Below are 19,290 nucleotides of genomic sequence, written 5' to 3' on the forward strand. Positions count from 1 at the left end.
TTCTTATATGATGGCACCTGTTCCATTCCATACTACATATACATATACCCTTTCTGCTTCTCTCCCCCTCTCCCATCATTTGTTTCGCTTTGTGTGCACACTGCACCTCTGGTTTTAGTTCTAATATCAATTGAAATGCCTCGACGCCTTGACTCACGCCCAGATGAACGAACCGGTCGCCGCACCTTTATAAGATGCTTGTAATGGCACTCTTATCACGTGGTGGACTTTAAATGAATGCACGAAAAAGATAAAGCAAAATATCTCGGCACTGCAATTCACGTTTGTGAATGAACTAGCAGATCATAGCTCCGGTCGCACGTAACGTTTAATGCCCCATCCACAAAAAAACTTGTGCAACACGAGGACTTCCCAGGATGTCACCCATCCTAGTATTACTCTCACCCAAGAACGCTTAACTGCGAAGTTCGATAGAATCCCATGCATTAGTGCTAGTATGATCGCACCCCTTCCATTCCATGCAACAAATACATATATCCCTTCTCCTTCCCTCCCTTCTCCCGTCATTGTTTTCATTGTGCGTGCAAACTGCACCTTTGTTTCTAGTTCTAAAATCAAGCACAATGGCTCGGCACCTCGATTCACGCCCAGATTAAAGAACCGCCCGCTGCATCTCATTTTTCATTGTTCTACTTTATAAGATACTCGAAATGACACTCTTATCACGTGGTGGACTATAAATGAATGCATAAAAAAGGTAAAGTAAAATGCCCCAGCGTCGCGACTCACGCTGGCGAATGAATCGGTAGACCATGGCTCCCATCACGCGTAACGTTTCACGCCCTATCTGTAAAAAGATGGGTGCAACATGAGCATTTCCCAGGAGGTCACCCCATCCTAGTATTACTTTCACCCAAGCATGCTTAACTACAGAGTTCTGATGGGATCCGGTGCATTAGTGCTAATATGATCGCGCCCATCCCATTTCGCATTGCAAAATACATGTACCCCTTCTCGTTCCCTCCCCCCTCCCATCATTTATTTCGCTATGCGTGCACATCACACCTTTGCTTATAGTTTTAATATGAAGCAAAATGTCCTGGCACCTCGACTCATGCCCAGATGAACGAACCGCCTACCATACCTCTCTTTTGGTTGTTTTACTATTTAAGATGCTCGTAATGACACTCTTATCATGTGGTGGACTATAAATGAATGCTCAAAAAATATTAAGCAAAATGCCCTGGTGCACATCGCTCCTCTTCTTCTAGCTCTAATATCAAGCGAAATGCCTCGGTGGCACGACTCATGCCCAGATGAACGGATCACCCCTCGTACTTCGGCATCGCAACTCACGACGGCAGACTGTGGTTCTCGTCGTATGTAATGTTTAATGCCCCATCAGAAAGAAAAAGAGTTCAACAGGATGATTTCCCAAAAGGTCACCCATCCTAAACTACTCTCGCCCTAGCATGCTCCACTGTGGAGTTCTGATGGGATCTGGTTCATTAATGCTTGTACAATCGCACTCGTACCATTTCGCGCTGTACATACATATACCCGTTCTCCTTCCCCCCCTCCCATCATTTGTTTCGTTGTGCGCACATGCCACATCTATGCTTCTAGTTCTAATGTAGAGCGAAATGCCCCGGTGCCTTGACTCAGCCTAGATTAACAGACTGCCCGCTGCACCTCTGCTTTCGTTATTCTGCTATATAAGACACTCATAATGACACTATTATCTCCTGATAAATTATAAATAAATGCACAAAAAATAATAACCACAATGCCCTAGCACCGCGACTCACGCTGGTGAATGAGCTGATGGATCGTGTCTCCGGTCACATATAAAGTTCAATATGCAACACGAGGACAACACGAGGACTTCCCAGGAGGTAACACATCCTAGTACTACTCTTGCCCGAGCACGATTAACTGCGGAGTTCTAATGTCCAATGCATTAGTGCTAGTATGATCGCATTCGTTCCATTTTGCACTGTAAATATATATATCCCTTCTCCTTCCCTCCTTACTCCTAACATTTATTTCACTATACGTGCACACTGCACCTCTACTTCTAGTTCTAATATCAAGCAAAATGCCTCAGTGCCTCAACTCACGCCCAGATGAACGGACTACCCGCCGTACCTCTATTTTCATTGTTCTACTATGTAAGATATTCATAATAACACTCTTATCACGTGATGGACTATAAATGATTGCACGAAAAATAGTAAGTAAAATTCTCCTGCACCGTGACTCACTTTTACGAATGAACCGGCAGAACTTGGCTCCGTTCGCATGTAATGTTTAACGTCCCTGTATGCAAAAGAAGGGTACAACACGAGAACTTCCGAGGAGGTCACACATCCTAGTAGTACTCTCACCCAAGCACGCTTAACTATGAAGTTCTGATGGGATCCAGTGCATTAGTACTGGTATGATTGTAATTTTTCCATTCTGTACTACAAACACATATTTCCCTTCTCCTTCCCTTCCCCCTTCTGTTATTTGTTTCGCTGTACACACACATCGCACCTCTACTTCAAGTTCTAATATCAAGCGAAATGCCCAAACACCTCGACTCATGCCCAGATGAATGGACTGTTTGCCGTACCTTATTTTTCATTATTCTAATATGTAAGATACTCATAATGAAGCTCTTATCATGTTGAGAACTATAAATAAATGTACAAAAAGTATTAAGTAAAATGCCCCAGCACCGCACCTCATGCCGGCAGACTGTGGCTTCAGCCGTGAGTAACATTTAACGCCCTGTCTGCAAAAAGACAGGTACAACACAAGAAATTCCTAGGAGATCACCATCTTAGTACTACTCTCGCCCAAGTATGCTTAACTGTGAAGTTCTAACGGGATCTAGTGCATTAGTACTGGTATGATCGCACTCTTACCATTTTCGCACTGCAAATGCATGTGCCCCTTCTGCTTCCCTCCCCCCTCCCGTCATTTCTTTTACTGTGCATGCACACCGCACCTCTGCTTCTAGTTCTAATATAGAGTGAAATGCCCTAGTGCCTCGACTAACGCTTAGATGAACAGACTGCCAGCCACACCTCTATTTTTGTTATTCTATTTTGTAAGATACTCGTAATGACACTCTTATCTTGTGATGGACTAATCATGAATGCACAAAAAATATTAAGCAAAATGCCCTAGCGACACGATTCGCGCAAGCGAATGAACCGGCTAATCATGGTTTCAGTCGAGCGTAATTTTTAGCGTCTTGTTTGCAAAACAACGGGTGCATTACGAGAATTTTCCAGGAGGTCACCCATCTAAGCACTACTCTCATCCAAGCACGTTTAACTGTGGAGTTATGATAGGATCCGGTGCATTAGTGTTGGTATGATCGCACCCTTCCTATTTCACGCTGAAATACATATACCCCAACTCATTCCCTCACCCCTCCCGCCATTTGTTTCACTGTGCGTGTACACCTCACTTCTTCTTCTAGTTCTAATATTAAGTGAAATGCCCCGATGCCTCAACTCATGCCCAGATGAATGGATTGCCCGTCACACCTTTTATTTCATAGTTCTACTATGTAAGATGCTTGTAATGACACTCTTATAAATAAATGCACGAAAAAGATAAAGCAAAATGCCCCAGTGTCACGACTCACATTTGCGAATGAATTGGTGGATCGTGGCTCTGGTCGAGCATAACGTTTAACACCCTGTCTGTAAAAAGACAGGTGCAATATGAGGACTTGCTAGGAGGTTACCCATCTAAGTACAAATCTCGCCTAGATGAACAGATCACCCGTCACACCTTTTTTTTCATTGTTCTACTATGTAAGATGCTTGTAATGACACTTTTATAAATGAATGCACAAAAAAGATAAAGCAAAATACCCTAGTGTCACAACTCACGTTTGCGAATGAACTAGCGGATCGTGGCTCCGGTCGAGCATAACGTTTAACGCCCTATCCGTAAAAAGACGGGTGCCACATGAGGACTTGTCAGGAGGTCACCCATCTAAGTACAAATCTCGCCCAAGCACGCTTAATTGTGGAGTTCTTATGGGATCTAGTGCATTAGTGTTGGTATGACCGCCCTCCCCATTTCGCGCCAAATGCATGTACCCCTACTCATTCCCTCCACCCTCCCATCATTTATTTCAATATGCGTGCACACCACACCTCTGCTTTTTATTCTAATATTAAGTAAAATGCCACGATGCCTCAACTCATGCCCTGATGAACAGATTGTCTGCCGCACCTCTTTCTTCATTGTTCTACTATGTAAGATACTGGTAATCACACTCTTAGCTAATGATGGACTATAAATAAATGCACGAAATATATTAAGAAAAATTCCTCAGCACTGCGACTCACGTTGGCAAATGAATTAGCAGATCGTATCTCCAGTCGCGCATAACGTTTAATGCCCCGTTCGCAAACAGACCAGTGTAACATGAAGAATTCCCAAGATCACCCATCCTAGTACTACTCTCTACCTAGCACAATTAACTACAGAGTTCTGATAGGATCCAATGCATTAGTGCTGGTATGATCGCACCCGTCCCATATCGTGCTGTAAATACATCTACCCCTTCTCCTTCTCTCTCCCCTCCTGTCATTTGTCTTGCTGTGCGCGCACATCACACCTCTACTTCTAGTTATAATATAGAATGAAACTTCCTGGTGCATCAACTCACGCCTAGATGATCGGACCTCCTGCCGCACCTCTATTTTTGTTGTTCCACTATGTAAGACACTCATAACGACACTCTTATCACGTGGTGAACTATAAATGAATGAACGAAAAAGATAAAGCAAAATGCCCTGGCGCTGCAACTCACGCTGGGGAATGAACTGGCGGACCATGGCTCCTGTTATGCGTAATGTTTAACACCCCATCCTCAAAAAGACAGGTATAACATGAGGACTTCTGAGGAGGTCACCCATCCTAGTACTACTCTCGCCCAAGCACACTTAACTACAAAGTTCTGATGGGATCTTGTGCATTAGTGTTGGTATGATCACAATAATTCCATTTTGTGCTGCAAATGCATGTGCCCCTTCTCCTTCCCTTCCCCTTCCCATCATTTGTTTCACTGTGTATGCACACCTCACCAATGCTTCTAGTTCTAATATAGAGCAAAATGCCCCGGCATCTTGATGAACCCAGATGAACGAACTGCCCGCTGCACCTCTGTTTTTAATGTTCTACTATATAAAGTACTAGTAATGACACTCTTATCTCGTGATGGACTATAAATGAATGCATGCAAAATATTAAGTAAAATGCCCAGCGCCGCAACTCACGCTGGTGAATGAACCGAAAGCGTGTTGTGATGGGATCTGGTGCATTAGTGTTTGTATGATCAAACCCATCCCATTATGTGCTACAAATACATATAACCCTTCTCCTTTTCTGCCCCCTCCATCATTTGTTTCATTGTGCACGCACACTGCACCTCTGCTTCAAGTTCTAATATCAAGCAAAATGCTCCAGCACCTCGACTCATGCTAAGTAAAATAGACCGCCCGCTGCACCTTTATTTTCATTGTTCTACTATTTAAAATACTCATAATAACACTCTTATCACATGGTGGACTATAAATAAATGCACGAAAAATATAAAGTAACTCAGTGTCGTGAGTCACGCTGGCGAATGAATTAGAAAAAATTGGCTCCGGTCACACCTAATGTTTGACGCCCCGTCCACAAAGACAGGTGCAACACGAGGACTTCCTAGGAAGACACCCATCCTAGTACTACTCTCGTCCAAGCACACTAACTGCAGAGTTTTAATGGGATACGGTGATTAGTGCTGGTATGATCGCACCCATACCATTCTACACTGCAAATACATATATCCCTTCTCCTTCCCTCCCCTCTCCCATCATTTATTTGATTGTACATGTACACAACACCTTTACTTCTTGTTCTAATATTAAGCAAAATGTTCGAGTGCCTCGACTCATGCCCAGATAAATGGACCACCCGCCGTGACTCACACTGGCGAATGAATCGACAGATAGTGCCTCTAGTTGCGCGTAATGTTTAACGCCCTATCCGTAAAAAGATGGGTGCAACACGAGGACTTTCCAAGTGGTCGCAAATCTTAGTACTACTCTCGCCAAGCACGTTTAGCTGTAGAGTTTTGATGGGATCCATTACATTAGTGCTGATATACCTTTTCTCCTTCCCTTCCCCATCCCGTCATTTGATTCGCTGTGCACGCACACCACATTTTTGCTTCTAGTTCTAATAACAAACGAATACCCCGATGACTCGACTAACGCTGAGATGAACAGACCACCCGCCACACCTCTTTTTTTGTTGTTCTACTATGTAAGATACTTGTAATAACACTCTTATCCCGTGATGGACTATAAATGAATGCATGAAAATTGTTAAGCAAAATGCCCTGATGTCGCGACTCACATCGACGAATGAACCGACAAAACGTGGCTCTGTTCGCGCATAACGTTTAATGCCCCATCTGCAAAAAGATAGGTGAAAAATGAAGACTTCCCAGGAGGAAACCCATCCTAGTACCTCTCTTGCCCAAGCACACTTAACTGTGGTGTTCTGATGGGATACAGATATTAGTGCGGGTATGATCGCACCCATACTATTTTTTGTAGTAAATACATATATCCCTTCTCCTTCCCTACCCCCCTCTCATCATTTGTTTCGCTATGTGCGCACACTGCACCTCTGCTTCTAGTTTTGATATCAAGCAAAATGTCCCAACGCCTCGACTCACACCCAGATGAACAGACGGCCCATTGTATCTATTTTTTCATTTTTATACTATGTAAGATGCTCGTAATGATACTCTTATCACGTGGACTATAAATGAATGCATAAAAAGTATCAGGATAAACGTCTTGGCACAGCGACTCACACCGGTGAATGAACTGACAGACTATGGCTCTTGTTGCGTATAATGTTTAATGCTCCGTCCGTAAAAATACGGATGTAACACGAGCACTTTATAGGTGGTCACGCATCTATGCACTACTCCTGCCCAAGCACGCTTAATTGTGGAGTTCTGATTGGATCCGGTGCATTTGTGTTGGTATAATCGCACCCTTCGCATTTCATGCTCAAATGCATGTACCCCTACTTATTCCCTCCCCCCTTATGTCATTTGTTTCGATGTTCGTGCAAATCACATCTCTGCTTCTAGTTCTAATATTAAGCGAAATGCCCTAGTGCCTCAGCTCATGCCCAAATGAACAGATCGTATTTCGTACCTCTTTTTTCGTTGTTCTACTATGTAAGATTCTCATTATGGCACACTTATCACATGGTCAACTATAAATAAATGCACGAAAAAGATAAACCAAAATGCCCCGACACCGCGACTCACTTTTACGAATAAACCGGTGGACCGTGGCTCTGATTGCACGTAATGTTTAATGCTCCATCTGCAAAAAGAAGGGTGCAACACGAGAACCTCTCAGGAGGTCACCCATCCTTGTACTACTCTCGCTCAAGCATGCTTAACTGCGGAGTTCTGATGGGATCCTGTGCATTAGTGCTAGTATGGTCATGCTTGTCCTATTTTGTGTTGAATATACATATACCCCTTCTCCTTCACTCCCCCTTCACTCCCCCTTCCCATCATTTGTTTCGTTGTGCGTGCACACTGCACCTCTGTTTCTAGTTCTATATCAAGCGAAATGCTCCGATGCCTCAACTCACACCAAGATGAACAGACTGCCCGCCATACTTCTATTTTCTTTATTACACTATGTAAGATACTCATAATGACACTCTTATCACGTGATGTACTATACATGAATGCATAAAAAATATTATGCAAAATGACCTGGTGCTATGACTCACACCAATGAATGAACCGATGGGCTGTGTCTCCAGTCGCTCGTAACGTTTAACACCCCATCCCCAAAAAGATAGGTGCAACACGAGGACTTCCCAGGATGTCACCCATCCTAGTACTACTATCACCCAAGCATGCTTAACTGTGTAGTTATGATGGGGTCCAGTGCATTAGTGTCAGTATGATCGCACTCGTACCATTCCGTGCTGCAAAATGCCCCAGCGTCGCAACTCGACCGGTAAATGAACCGGCAGACAGTGGTTCTGTCGCGCGTAACAAGTAACCCCCTGTCCACTAAAAGACGGGAGCAACATGAGGACTTCTAAGGTGGTCACCCATCCTAGTACTACCCTCACCCAAACACGCTTAACTACGGAGTTCTGATGGGATATATGGTGCATTAGTACTGGTATGATTGCACCTCTCCCATATCGCGCTGCAAATGCACGTACCCTTCTCTTTCCCTCGCCCCTCCCATCATTTGTTTTACTGTGACTCATGTTTGCGAATGAACTAACGGACCGCGTCTGTGGTCATGTGTAACATCTAACGTCCCATCCACAAAATGGCGAGTGCAACACGAGGAATTCCTAGGATCACCCATCCTAGTACTACTCTCGCCCAAGCATGATTAATTGTAGAGTTCTTATAGGATCTAGTGCATTAGTGCTGGTATGATGGCACCCATTCTATTTTATTTAATATTAAAATTAGAAGCAGAGGTGCAGTGTGTGCGCACAAGAAAACAAATGACGGGATGGGGGTTGGAAGCAGAAGGGGTATATGTATTTGCAGCGCGAAATAGAACTGGTGGGATAATACCAGCACTAATTTACTAGATCCCATCGGAACTCCATAGTAAAGCGTGCTTGGGCGAAAGTAGTACTAGAATTGGTGATCTCTTGGGAAGTCCTCGTGTTGCACCCTTCTGATTGCAAACGGGGTATTAAATGTTACGTGGGATTAGAGCGACGGTCTGCCAGTTCATTTGCGAATGTGAGTCACGACACTGGGGTACTTTGCTTAATATTTTTTGTGCATTAAATTATAGTCCACCACGTTATAAGAGTTCATTATGAGTATCTTAGATAGTATAACAACAAAAATAGAGTTACAGCGGGCAATTCGTTAATATGGGCGTGAGTTGAGGCGCCGGGGCATTTTGCTTGATATTAAAAATAGAAGTAAAGGTGATGTGTGAGTGTACAGTGAAACAAATGATGGAAGGGGGGAGGGAAGGAGAAGGGAACATGCATTTGTAGTGCGGAATGGGACAAGTGCAATCAGACCAGCACTAATGCACCGAATCCCATAAGAACTCTGCAGTTAAATGTCTTTGGATGAGAGTAGTACTAAGACGGTTGAACCAGTAGACTGTGTCTCTGGTCGTGTGTAATGTTTAACACTCCATTCACAAAAAGACGGGTACAACAGGAGGACTACCCAGGAGGGAATCAATCCTAATAATACTCTCCTTGAAGCACGCTTAGCTGTGGAGTTCTGGTGGGATCCGATGCATTAGTGCTGGTATGATCGCACACATCCTATTTCGCACTGCAAATACATATACTCCTTCTCCTTCCCTCCCCCCTCCCATCATTTGTTTTGTTGTGCGCACACACCGCACTTCTGTTTTTAGTTCTAATATCAAACGAAATGCCCCAAAGTCTCAACTCGTCCTCAAATAAACGAACTGCCTGCAGCACCTCTGTTTTCGTTGTTCTAGTATGTAAGATACTTATAATGACACTTTTATCACATGATGGATTATAAATGAATGCACAAAAAATAATAAGCAAAATGCCCCGGTGCCACGACTCGCACCAAAGAATTAACTGGTGGACAATGGATCTGGTTGCACGTAATGTTTAACATCCCTTCTGCAAAAAGATGGGTGCAACACAAGAACCTCCCAGGAGGTCACCAATTCTAGTACTACACTCGCTCAAGCACGCATAACTGCAGAGTTCTGATAGAATCCGGTGTGTTAGTGCTGGTATGATTGCACCTCTTCCATTCCGTGCTGCAAATATATATACCCCTTCTCCTTTCCTGCCCTCTCTTCATTTATTTCGTTGTGCGCGCACACCGTACCTCTGCTTCTAGTTCTAATATAAAGCAAAATGCCCCAGCATCTCGACTCATGCCTAGATGAACGGACCACCCGCTGCACCTCTGTTTTCATTATTCTACTATGTAAGATAATCGTAATGACTTTTATCTCATGATGGACTATAAATGAATGCATGAAAAATATTAAGAAAAATTTCCTTGCTCCATGACTCATGTCAGCAACTGAACCAGCAAACCATGTCTCTAGTTGCGCATAACATTTAATACCCCGTATGCAAAAAGATAGGTGCAACACGAAGACTTCCCAGGATGTCGCCCATCCTAGTACTACTTTCGCACAAGTACGAATAACAACAGAGTTCTGGTGGGATACGGTGCATTAGTGCTTGTGTGATCACACCCATCTAATTCTACACTGGAGATACATATAGCCCTTGTCTTTCCCTCCCCCCTCCCATCATTTGTTTTGCTGTGTTCGCACACCGCACCTCTGATTATACTTCTAATATTAAATGAAATGCCCCGGTGCCTCGACTCACGCCCAGATGAACGGACCACTCGTAGTACCTCTGTTTTTGTTGTTCTACTATGTAAGATACTCATAATGACACTCTGATGCTACGACTCACGTTTGTGGATGAACTGGCAGACTGTGGCTCTGGTACCACTAATATTTAACACCCCGTCTGCAAAAAGAAGGGTGCAACATGAGGACTTCCCAGGAGGTCAACCAACCTAGTACTATTTTCACCAAAGAACACTTAACTGCGGAGTTCTGATGGGATACGGTGCATTTGTGCAGGTATGATCCCACCTGTCCCATTCTGCGCTGTAAATACATATATACCCCTTTTCCTTCCCTCCCCCCTCCCATTATTTGTTTCGCTGTGCACGTACACCGTACCTCTCCTTCTAGTTCTAATATCAAGCAAAATATCCCTATACCTCGACTCACGCCCAGTTGAACAGACCACCCGACACACATTTATTTATTTTTTTACTATGTAAGATGCTCGTAATGACACTCTTATCATGTGGTGGGCTATAAATAAATGCATGAAAAATACTATAAAAAATGGCCCAGTGTTGCGACTCACATTTGCGAATGAACCAGAGGACCATGGCTCTGGTTGCGCGTAACATTTAACGCCCCATCCACAAAAATAAGGGTGCAACACGAGAATTTCCGAGGAGGTCACCCACCCTAGTACTACTTTCACCCAAAAACGCTTAACTGCATAATTCTGATGGGATCCGGTGCATTAATGCTGGTATGATCTAACCTGTCCCATTCTACACTCCATATATATATACCCCTTCTCCTTCCCTCTCCCCTCCCATCATTTGTTTCGTTGTGCGCGCACACTCCACCTCTGCTTCTAGTTCTAATATCAAATAAAATACCCCGGTGCCTTGACTCACATTTGCGAAGACAAGCAGATCATAGTTCTAGTCACGCGTAACGTCGAATGCCCTATCTGCAAAAAAATGTGTGCAACACGAAAACTTTCAAGGAGGTCACCCATCCTAATACTAGTCTCACCCAAGCATAATTAACTACGGAGTCCTGATGGGATCCGGTGCATTAGTGCTAGTATGATCGCACTGGTTTTATTATGCGCTACAAATACATACACTCCTTCTCCTTCCCTCCCCCTCCCGTCATTTGTTTCTCTGTGCGTGCACACGCAACTCTGCTTCTCGTTCTAATATCAAGTAAAATGCCTCGGCGCCTTGACTCACATTTGTGAATAAACTAGCGGACAATAGTTCAAGTCCGCATAACGTCGAACGTCCCATCTGCAAAAAAATGGGTGGAATAAGAGGACTTCCCAAGAGTCACCCATCCTAGTACTACTCTCGCCCAAACACACTTAACTGCGGAGTTCTGATGGGATTTGATGCATTAGTACTGGTATGACTGCAACAGTTTCATTTTACGCTACAAATACATACAGTCCTTCTCCCCTCCCCTCTCCCGTTATTTGTTTCCTTGTGCGTCCACACTGTACCACTCCTTCTCGTTCTAATATCAAGTAAAATACCCCAGTAGTTTTACTCATATTTGTGAATAAACCAGCGGGCCATATTTTCAGTCGCGCATAACGTTGCCCCTTTTGCAAAAAGATGGGTGCAACAAGAGGACCTACCAGGAGGTCACCCATCCTTGTACTACTCCGGCTCAAGTACACTTAACTATGGAGTTCTGATGGGATCCGATGCATTAGTGTTGGTATGATCGCAACCGTTTCATTCTTCGCTGCAAATACATACACTCCTTCTCTTTCTTTCCCCCCTCCCATCATTTATTTCCTTGTGCGTGCACACTACACCTCTGTTTCTCATTCTAATATCAAGTAAAATTCTTCACTGCCTTTACTTACATTTGCGAATAAACAAGTGGACTATAGTTCCAATCGCGCGTAACGTCGAATGCCCCATCAGAAAAAAAGTAGGTACAACAAGAGGACTTCCCAGGAGGTCACCCATCCTAGTACTACTCTCTCCCAAACACACTTAACAGCGGAGTTTTGGTGGATTTGATGCATTAGTGCTAGTATGATTGCACTGGTTTCATTATGCGCTGCAAATACATACACTCTTTTTCCTTCCCTCCCCCTCCCGTCATTTGTTTCTTTGTGCGTGCACACGCACCTTTGCGTCTCGTTCTAATATCAAGTAAAATGCCCCGACGCCTTGACTCACATTTGTGAATAAACCGGCGGACAATAGTTCAAGTCGCGCGTAACGTTTAATGCCCCATCTGTAAAATAATGGGTGGAACAAGAGGACTTCCCAGGAGTCACCGATCCTAGTACTACTCTCCCCCAAGCACACTTAACTGCGGAGTTCTGATGGGATCTGGTGCATTAGTACTGGTATGATCGCAAAAGTTTCATTTTGCACTGTAAATATATACAATCATTCTCCCTTCCCCTCTCCCATCATTTGTTTCCTTGTGCGTGCACACTGCACCTCTCCTTTTTATTTTAATATCAAGTAAAATGCCTCGAAAGCTTTACTCATATTTGTGAATAAACCAGCGGACCATATTTCTAGTCGCGCATAATGTCGCCCCTTCTGCAAAAAGATGGGTGCAACAAGAGGACCTCCCAGGAGGTCACCTATCCTTGTACTACTCCAGCTCAAGTACACTTAACTGTGGAGTTCTGATGGGATCCGGTGCATTAGTGCTGGTATGATCGCAACCGTTTCTTTCTTTGCTGCAAATACATACACTCCTTCTCCTTCTCTCCCCCCTCCCATCATTTATTTCCTTGTGCGTGCACACTGTACCTATGTTTCTCGTTCTAATATCAAGTAAAATACCCCGGCGCCTTGACTCACATTTGCGAATAAACCAGCAAAGCATAGTTCCAGTCGTATGTAACGTCGAACGCCCCATATGCAAAAAAATAGGTGCAACATGAACAATTCCTAGGAGGTCACCAATCCTAGTACTACTCTCGCCCAAGCACACTTAACTGCGGAGTTCTAATCGTATCCGGTACAATAGTGCTGGTATGATTGCACCCGTTTCATTTTGCTCTGCAAATACATACACTCCTTCTCCTTCCCTCCCTCTTCTCGTCATTTGTTTCCTTGTGCGAGCACACTGCACCTCTGCTTCTCATTCTAATATCACGTAAAATGCCCCGGCACCTTGACTTACAATTGTGAATGAGCCAGGGGACCATAATTCCAGTCGCGCGTAACATCGAACGCCCCATCTGCAAAAAAATGGGTGCAACACGAGAACTTCCCAGAAGGTCACCCATCCTAGTACTACTCTAGCCCAAGTACAATTAAATGAGGAGTTCTGATGGGATCCAGTGCATTAGTACTGCTATGCTCGCAACTGTTTCATTCTGCGCTGTAAATACATACACTCCTTCTCATTTCCCTACCCCCTCTCGTCATTTGTTTCCTTGTGCGTGCACACTGCACATCTGGTTCTTGTTCTAATATCAAGTAAAATTCTCCAGCACCTTGACTCACATTCACGAATAAACCAACATAGTTCCAGTTGCATGTTTGTTTCATTGTACGTGCACACCTCACCTCTGCTTCTAGTTCCAATTCAAGCAAAATGCCCCAGTGCCTCGACTCATGTCCATATTAACGGATCACCTGCCGCACCTTTGTTTTCATTTTTTTAATATGTAAGATACTCGTAATAACACTTTTATCACGTGATGGGCTTTAACTGAATGCACGAAAAATATTAAGCAAAATGCCCTGGCGCCATGACTCACGTTTACGAACGAATCGGTAGACTGTCGATCCAGTCCCGCGTAACGTTTAACACCCCGTCTGTAAAAAGATGGGTGCAACATGAGAACTTCCAAGGAAATCACCCATCTTAGAACTACTCTCGCCCAAGCACACTTAACTGCAGAATTTTGATGGGATCTAGTGAATTAGTGCCGGTATTATCGCACTTGTTCTAGTTTGCGCCAGAAATACAAATACCTCTTCTCCTTCCCTCCCCCCTCCTGTCATTTGTTTCACTGTGCGCGCACACCTCACCTCTGCTTCTAGTTCTAATATAAAGCAAAATGCTCCGGCGTCTCGACTCATGCCCATATGAACAGATCGCCTACCGCACCTCTATTTTTGTTGTTCTACAATGTAAGATTCTCGTAATAACACTCTTATCATGTGATGGACTTTAATTGAAAGCACAAAAAATATTAAGCAAAATGCCCTAGTACCGTGACTCACGTTTGGGAATGAACCAGCGGACCGTCGCTCCAGTCCCGCGTAACATTTAACGTCCCATTTGTAAAACGACGGGTGCAACACGAGAATTTTCCAGCAAGTCACCCAACTTAGTACTACTCTCGCCCAAGCACGCTTAACTCCGAAGTTCTGATGGGATTCGGTGAATTAGTGCTGGTATTATCGCACCCATTCCAGTTCGCGCCACAAATACATATATCCCTTCTCCTTCCTTCTCCCTCCTATCAATTATTTCGCTGTGCGTGCATACTTCACCTCTTCTTGTAGTTCTAATATAAAACGAAATGCCCCGGCGCGTCAAATCATGCCCATATGAATGGATCGTCCGCCGCACCTCTGTTTTTGTTGTTCTACTAAGTAAGATACTCGTAATAATATTCTTATCACATGATGGATTTTAATTAAATGCACAAAAAATATTAAGCAAAATACCCCGATGTCGAGCGCAACGTTTAACACCCTGTATGTAAAAAGAATGGTGCAACACGAGGACTTCCCAGGAAGTCACCCATCCTAGTGCTACTCTCGCCCAAAAATGCTTAACTGTGGAGTTCTGATGGGATTTAGTGAATTAGTGCTGGTATGATCGCACCTGTTCCATTTCGCGCTGCAAATACATATACCCCTTCTCCTTCCCTCCCCCTTGCTATCATTTTTTTCGCTGTGCGCACACCTCGCACCTCTTCTTTTAATTCTAATATCAAGCGAAATGCCCCAGTGGCTCGACTCATGCCCAGATGGGGTCTGCCCACCGTACCTCATTTTTCGTTGTTTTATTAAGTAAGATGCTCGTAATAAAAATCTTATAACGTGGTGGACAATAAATTAATGCACGAAAAATGTTAAGCAAAATGCCCTGACGTTGTTACTCACGTTTGCAAATGAAGTGACGAACTGTGGTTCCGGTCGCGCGTAACGTTTATTGTCTCGTGTGGAAAAAGAAGGGTGCAACACGAGGACTTTCCAAGAGGTCAACCATCTTAGTACTACTCTCACCCAAAAAAGCTTAACTGCGGAGTTCTGATTGGATCCAGTAAATTAGTGGTGGTATGATCACACCCGTTCCATTTCGCGCGGCAAATATATATACCCCTTCTCCTTCTCCCCCCTCCCCCCTCCCCCCATCATTTTTTTCACTATGCGTGCACCCAGTACCTCTACTTCTAATTCTACTATCAAGTAAAATTCCCTGGTGGCTCGACTCATGCCTAGATGAAATGAATGCATAAAAAATATTAAGTAAAATGCCCAAATGCCGCGACTCACATTTGCGAATGAACTAACAAACTGTGATTTTAATCACGGGTAACTTTTATTGCCTCGTGTGCAAAAAAATAGGTGTAACACGAGGACTTTCCAAGAGGTCAACAATCCTAGTACTACTCTCACTAAAAGACACTTAACCACAGAGTTCTTAAAGGATTCGGTGCATTAGTGCTGGTCTGATCGCAACCGTCCCATTTCGCGCTACAAATGCATGTGCCCCTTCTTGTTCACTCCCCTCTCCCGTCATTTGTTTCATTTTACGCACACACCTCACCTCTGTTTCTAGTTCTAATATCAAGTGAAATGCCCTAGCGCCTCGACTCATGCCCATATGAATGGATCGCCCGTCGCACTTCTATTTTCGTTGTTCTACGATGTAAGATACTCGTAATAACATTCTTATTACGTGATGGGCTTTAATTGAATGCACAAAAAATATTAAGCAAAATGCTCTGATGTCGTGACTCACGTTTGCGAATGAACCGACAGACCGTGGTTCTTGTCACGCGTAACGTTTATTTCCTTGTTTGTACAAAAATAGGTGCAACACGAGAACTTTTCAAGAGGTCGACCATCTTAGTACTACTCTCACCCAAGGACACTTAACTGCAGAGTTCTTATGGGATTCGGTGCATTAGTGCTGGTATTATTGTACCCGTTCGATTTGCGCTACAAGTGCATGTGCTCTTCTCCTTCCCTCCCCCCTCCTGTCATTTATTTCGCGTGCGCACACACCTCAACTCTGCTTCTAGTTCTAATATCAAGCAAAATGCCCCGGTGCCTCGACTCATGCCCATATAAGCGGATCGCCCACCGCACTTTTATGTTGGTTGTTCTATTATGTAAGATACTTGTGATAACATTCTTATCATGTGATGGGCTTTAATAGAATGCATGAAAAATATTAAGCAAAATGCCACGGCGCCGTGACTCACAGTTGCAAATGAACTAGCGGATTGTCACTTCGGTCCTGCGTAACGTTTAATCCCCCGTCTGCAAAAAGAAGGGTGCAACACGAGGACTTCCCAGGAGGTCACCCATTCTAGTACTACTCTCACCCAAAAATGCTTAGCTGCGGAGTTCTGATGAGATCTTGTGAATTAGTGCTGGTATGATCAAACTCGTTTTATTTTGCGCTGCAAATAGATATACTCCTTCTCTTTCCCTCTCCCCTCCCGTCATTTTTTTCACTGTGCGCACACCCCCCACCTTTGCTTCTAATTCTAATATCAAGGGAAATGCTCTGGCGGCTCGACTCGTGCTTAGATAAATGGATTGTCCGCCACACCTCATTTTTTTTTATTCTGATATCTAAGAACTCGTAACAACACTCTTATCACGTGGTGGACTATAAATGAATGCACGAAAAATATGAAGCAAAATGCCATGGCACCAAGACTTAAGTTGGCGAATGAACTGTGGACCGCATCTCCGATTGCACGTAATGTTTAACGCTCTATCCAAAAAAAGATGGGTACAACACGAGGATTCAATGGGATTCCAAGGACACTTAACTGTAGAGTTCTTATGGGATTTAGTGCATTAGTGCTGGACTTATCGCACCCGTCCCATTCCCCGCTACAAATGCATGTGCCACTTCAGCTTCCCTCCCCCCTCCGATCATTTGTATTACGTACACGCACACCTCACCTCTGTTTTTAGTTTTAATATCAAGCAAAATGCTCCGGCGCCTTGACTCACACCCAGATGAACGGATTGCCTGCCGCACCTCTGTTTTCACTGTTTTACTATGTGAGATACTCGTAATAACACTCTTATCATGTGGTGGGTTATAATTGAATGCACAAATAATATTAAGCAAAATGCCTCAACACCATGACTCACGTTCGCAAACGAACTGGCGAACTGTCGCTCCGGTCCCGCATAACATTTAACTCCCTGTCTGCGAAAAGAAGGGTGCAACACGAGAACTTTCCAAGAGGTCATCCATCCTAGTACTGCTCCTACCCAAGAATGCTTAACTATAGAGTTTTGATGAGATCTAGTGAATTAGTGCTGGTATGATCAAATATATTCTAATTTGTGCTTTAAATATATACACCCTTCTCTTTCCCTCCCCCTTCTTGTCATTTGTTTTGCTGTGCACGCACACAGCACGTTTGTTTCTAGTTTTAATATCAAACGAAATACGCCGGTGCCTCGACTCATGCTTGTATGAACGGATCGTCTGCCCAACCTCTGTTTTCAATGTTCTATTATGTAAGATATTTGTAATAACATTCTTATTACGTGATGGGTTTTAATAGAATACACAAAAAAATTTAAGCAAAATGCCCCGACGCCGTGAATGAACCGGCAATCCGTCGCTTCGGTTCTGCATAACATTTAACGCCCCATCTGCAAAAAGAAGGGTGCAACACGAGAACTTCCCAGCAGGTCACCTATCCGAATATTACTCTCGCCCAAGCATGCTTACTACAGAGTTCTAATGGGATCTAGTGAACTAGTGCTGGTATGATCGCACCCGTTTTAATTTGCGCAGCAAATACATATACCCCTTCTCCTTCCCTTTCCCCTCCCATCATTTATTTCGTTGTGCTCGCAACTCACCTCTACTTCTAGTTCTAATATCAAGCAAAATGCTCCAGCGCCTTGACTCATGCATATATGAACGGATCGCCCGCAACACCTTGTTTTTCGTTGTTCTACTATGTATGATACTCGCAATGATACTCTTATCACGTTATGGGCTTTAATTGAATGCACAAAAAATATTAAACAAAATGCCCCAACGCCGTGACTCTCGTTTGCGAATGAACCAACTGACCGTTGCTCCGGTCCCGCGTAACGTTTAACGGCCTGTGTTCAAAAAGAAGGGTGCAACACGAGGACTTCCAGGGAGGTCACCCATCTTAGTACTACTCTTGCCCAAGCACGCTTAACTACGATGTTCTGATGGGATCCGATGAACTAGAGCTGGTATGATCGCACCCGTTCTAGTTTGCGCTGCAAAGACATATACCCCTTCTCCTTCCCTCTCTCTCCCATCATTTGTATCGCTGTGCGCGCACCTCACCTGTGCTTCTAGGTCTAATATCAAGCGAAATGCCAGAGCCACGACTCATGCCCATATGAATGGTCAGCCCATCGTACCTCGTTTTTTGTTGTTCTACTATGTAAGATACTCGAAATGACATTCTTATCACGTGATAGGTTTTAATTGAATGCATGAAAAATATTAAGCAAAATGTCCTGGCGCCGTGACTCGCGCTTGTGAATGAACCGAAAAACTATCGCTCTGGTCCCGTGTAACGTTTAATGCCCCATCTGTAAAAGAATGGTGTAACACGAGAACTTCCCAAGAGATCACCCATCTTAGTACTACTCTCGGTGAAGCACGCTTAATTGCGAAGCTCTGATGAGATCCGGGGAAATAGTGCTGGTATGATCGCACACGTTCT

At 43.9% G+C, this 19,290-nt stretch overlaps 14 pseudogenes; all 14 read right to left on the reverse strand.

Annotated features, from left to right (window-relative positions):
- Window positions 1-819: 819 nt before the first annotated feature.
- On the reverse strand, window positions 820-939 carry LOC148268118 (5S ribosomal RNA; annotated as a pseudogene).
- Window positions 940-2,294: 1,355 nt separating this feature from the next.
- Window positions 2,295-2,413, reverse strand: LOC148268119 (5S ribosomal RNA; annotated as a pseudogene).
- Window positions 2,414-7,381: 4,968 nt separating this feature from the next.
- Window positions 7,382-7,500, reverse strand: LOC148268120 (5S ribosomal RNA; annotated as a pseudogene).
- Window positions 7,501-8,088: 588 nt separating this feature from the next.
- On the reverse strand, window positions 8,089-8,209 carry LOC148268121 (5S ribosomal RNA; annotated as a pseudogene).
- A 1,468-nt stretch (window positions 8,210-9,677) lies between these two features.
- Window positions 9,678-9,796, reverse strand: LOC148268122 (5S ribosomal RNA; annotated as a pseudogene).
- Window positions 9,797-11,348: 1,552 nt separating this feature from the next.
- On the reverse strand, window positions 11,349-11,467 carry LOC148268123 (5S ribosomal RNA; annotated as a pseudogene).
- A 1,167-nt stretch (window positions 11,468-12,634) lies between these two features.
- LOC148268124 (5S ribosomal RNA) lies at window positions 12,635-12,752 on the reverse strand (annotated as a pseudogene).
- Window positions 12,753-12,951: 199 nt separating this feature from the next.
- LOC148268125 (5S ribosomal RNA) lies at window positions 12,952-13,070 on the reverse strand (annotated as a pseudogene).
- Window positions 13,071-13,601: 531 nt separating this feature from the next.
- LOC148268126 (5S ribosomal RNA) lies at window positions 13,602-13,720 on the reverse strand (annotated as a pseudogene).
- A 933-nt stretch (window positions 13,721-14,653) lies between these two features.
- LOC148268127 (5S ribosomal RNA) lies at window positions 14,654-14,772 on the reverse strand (annotated as a pseudogene).
- A 305-nt stretch (window positions 14,773-15,077) lies between these two features.
- On the reverse strand, window positions 15,078-15,196 carry LOC148268128 (5S ribosomal RNA; annotated as a pseudogene).
- Window positions 15,197-15,544: 348 nt separating this feature from the next.
- Window positions 15,545-15,663, reverse strand: LOC148268129 (5S ribosomal RNA; annotated as a pseudogene).
- A 2,574-nt stretch (window positions 15,664-18,237) lies between these two features.
- On the reverse strand, window positions 18,238-18,355 carry LOC148268130 (5S ribosomal RNA; annotated as a pseudogene).
- Window positions 18,356-18,703: 348 nt separating this feature from the next.
- On the reverse strand, window positions 18,704-18,822 carry LOC148268131 (5S ribosomal RNA; annotated as a pseudogene).
- Window positions 18,823-19,290: the final 468 nt, after the last annotated feature.

This window comes from Carica papaya, chromosome 3 (genome assembly GCF_054855325.1).
Source record: "Carica papaya isolate Zhongbai chromosome 3, ASM5485532v1, whole genome shotgun sequence".
Lineage (NCBI taxonomy): Eukaryota > Viridiplantae > Streptophyta > Magnoliopsida > Brassicales > Caricaceae > Carica > Carica papaya.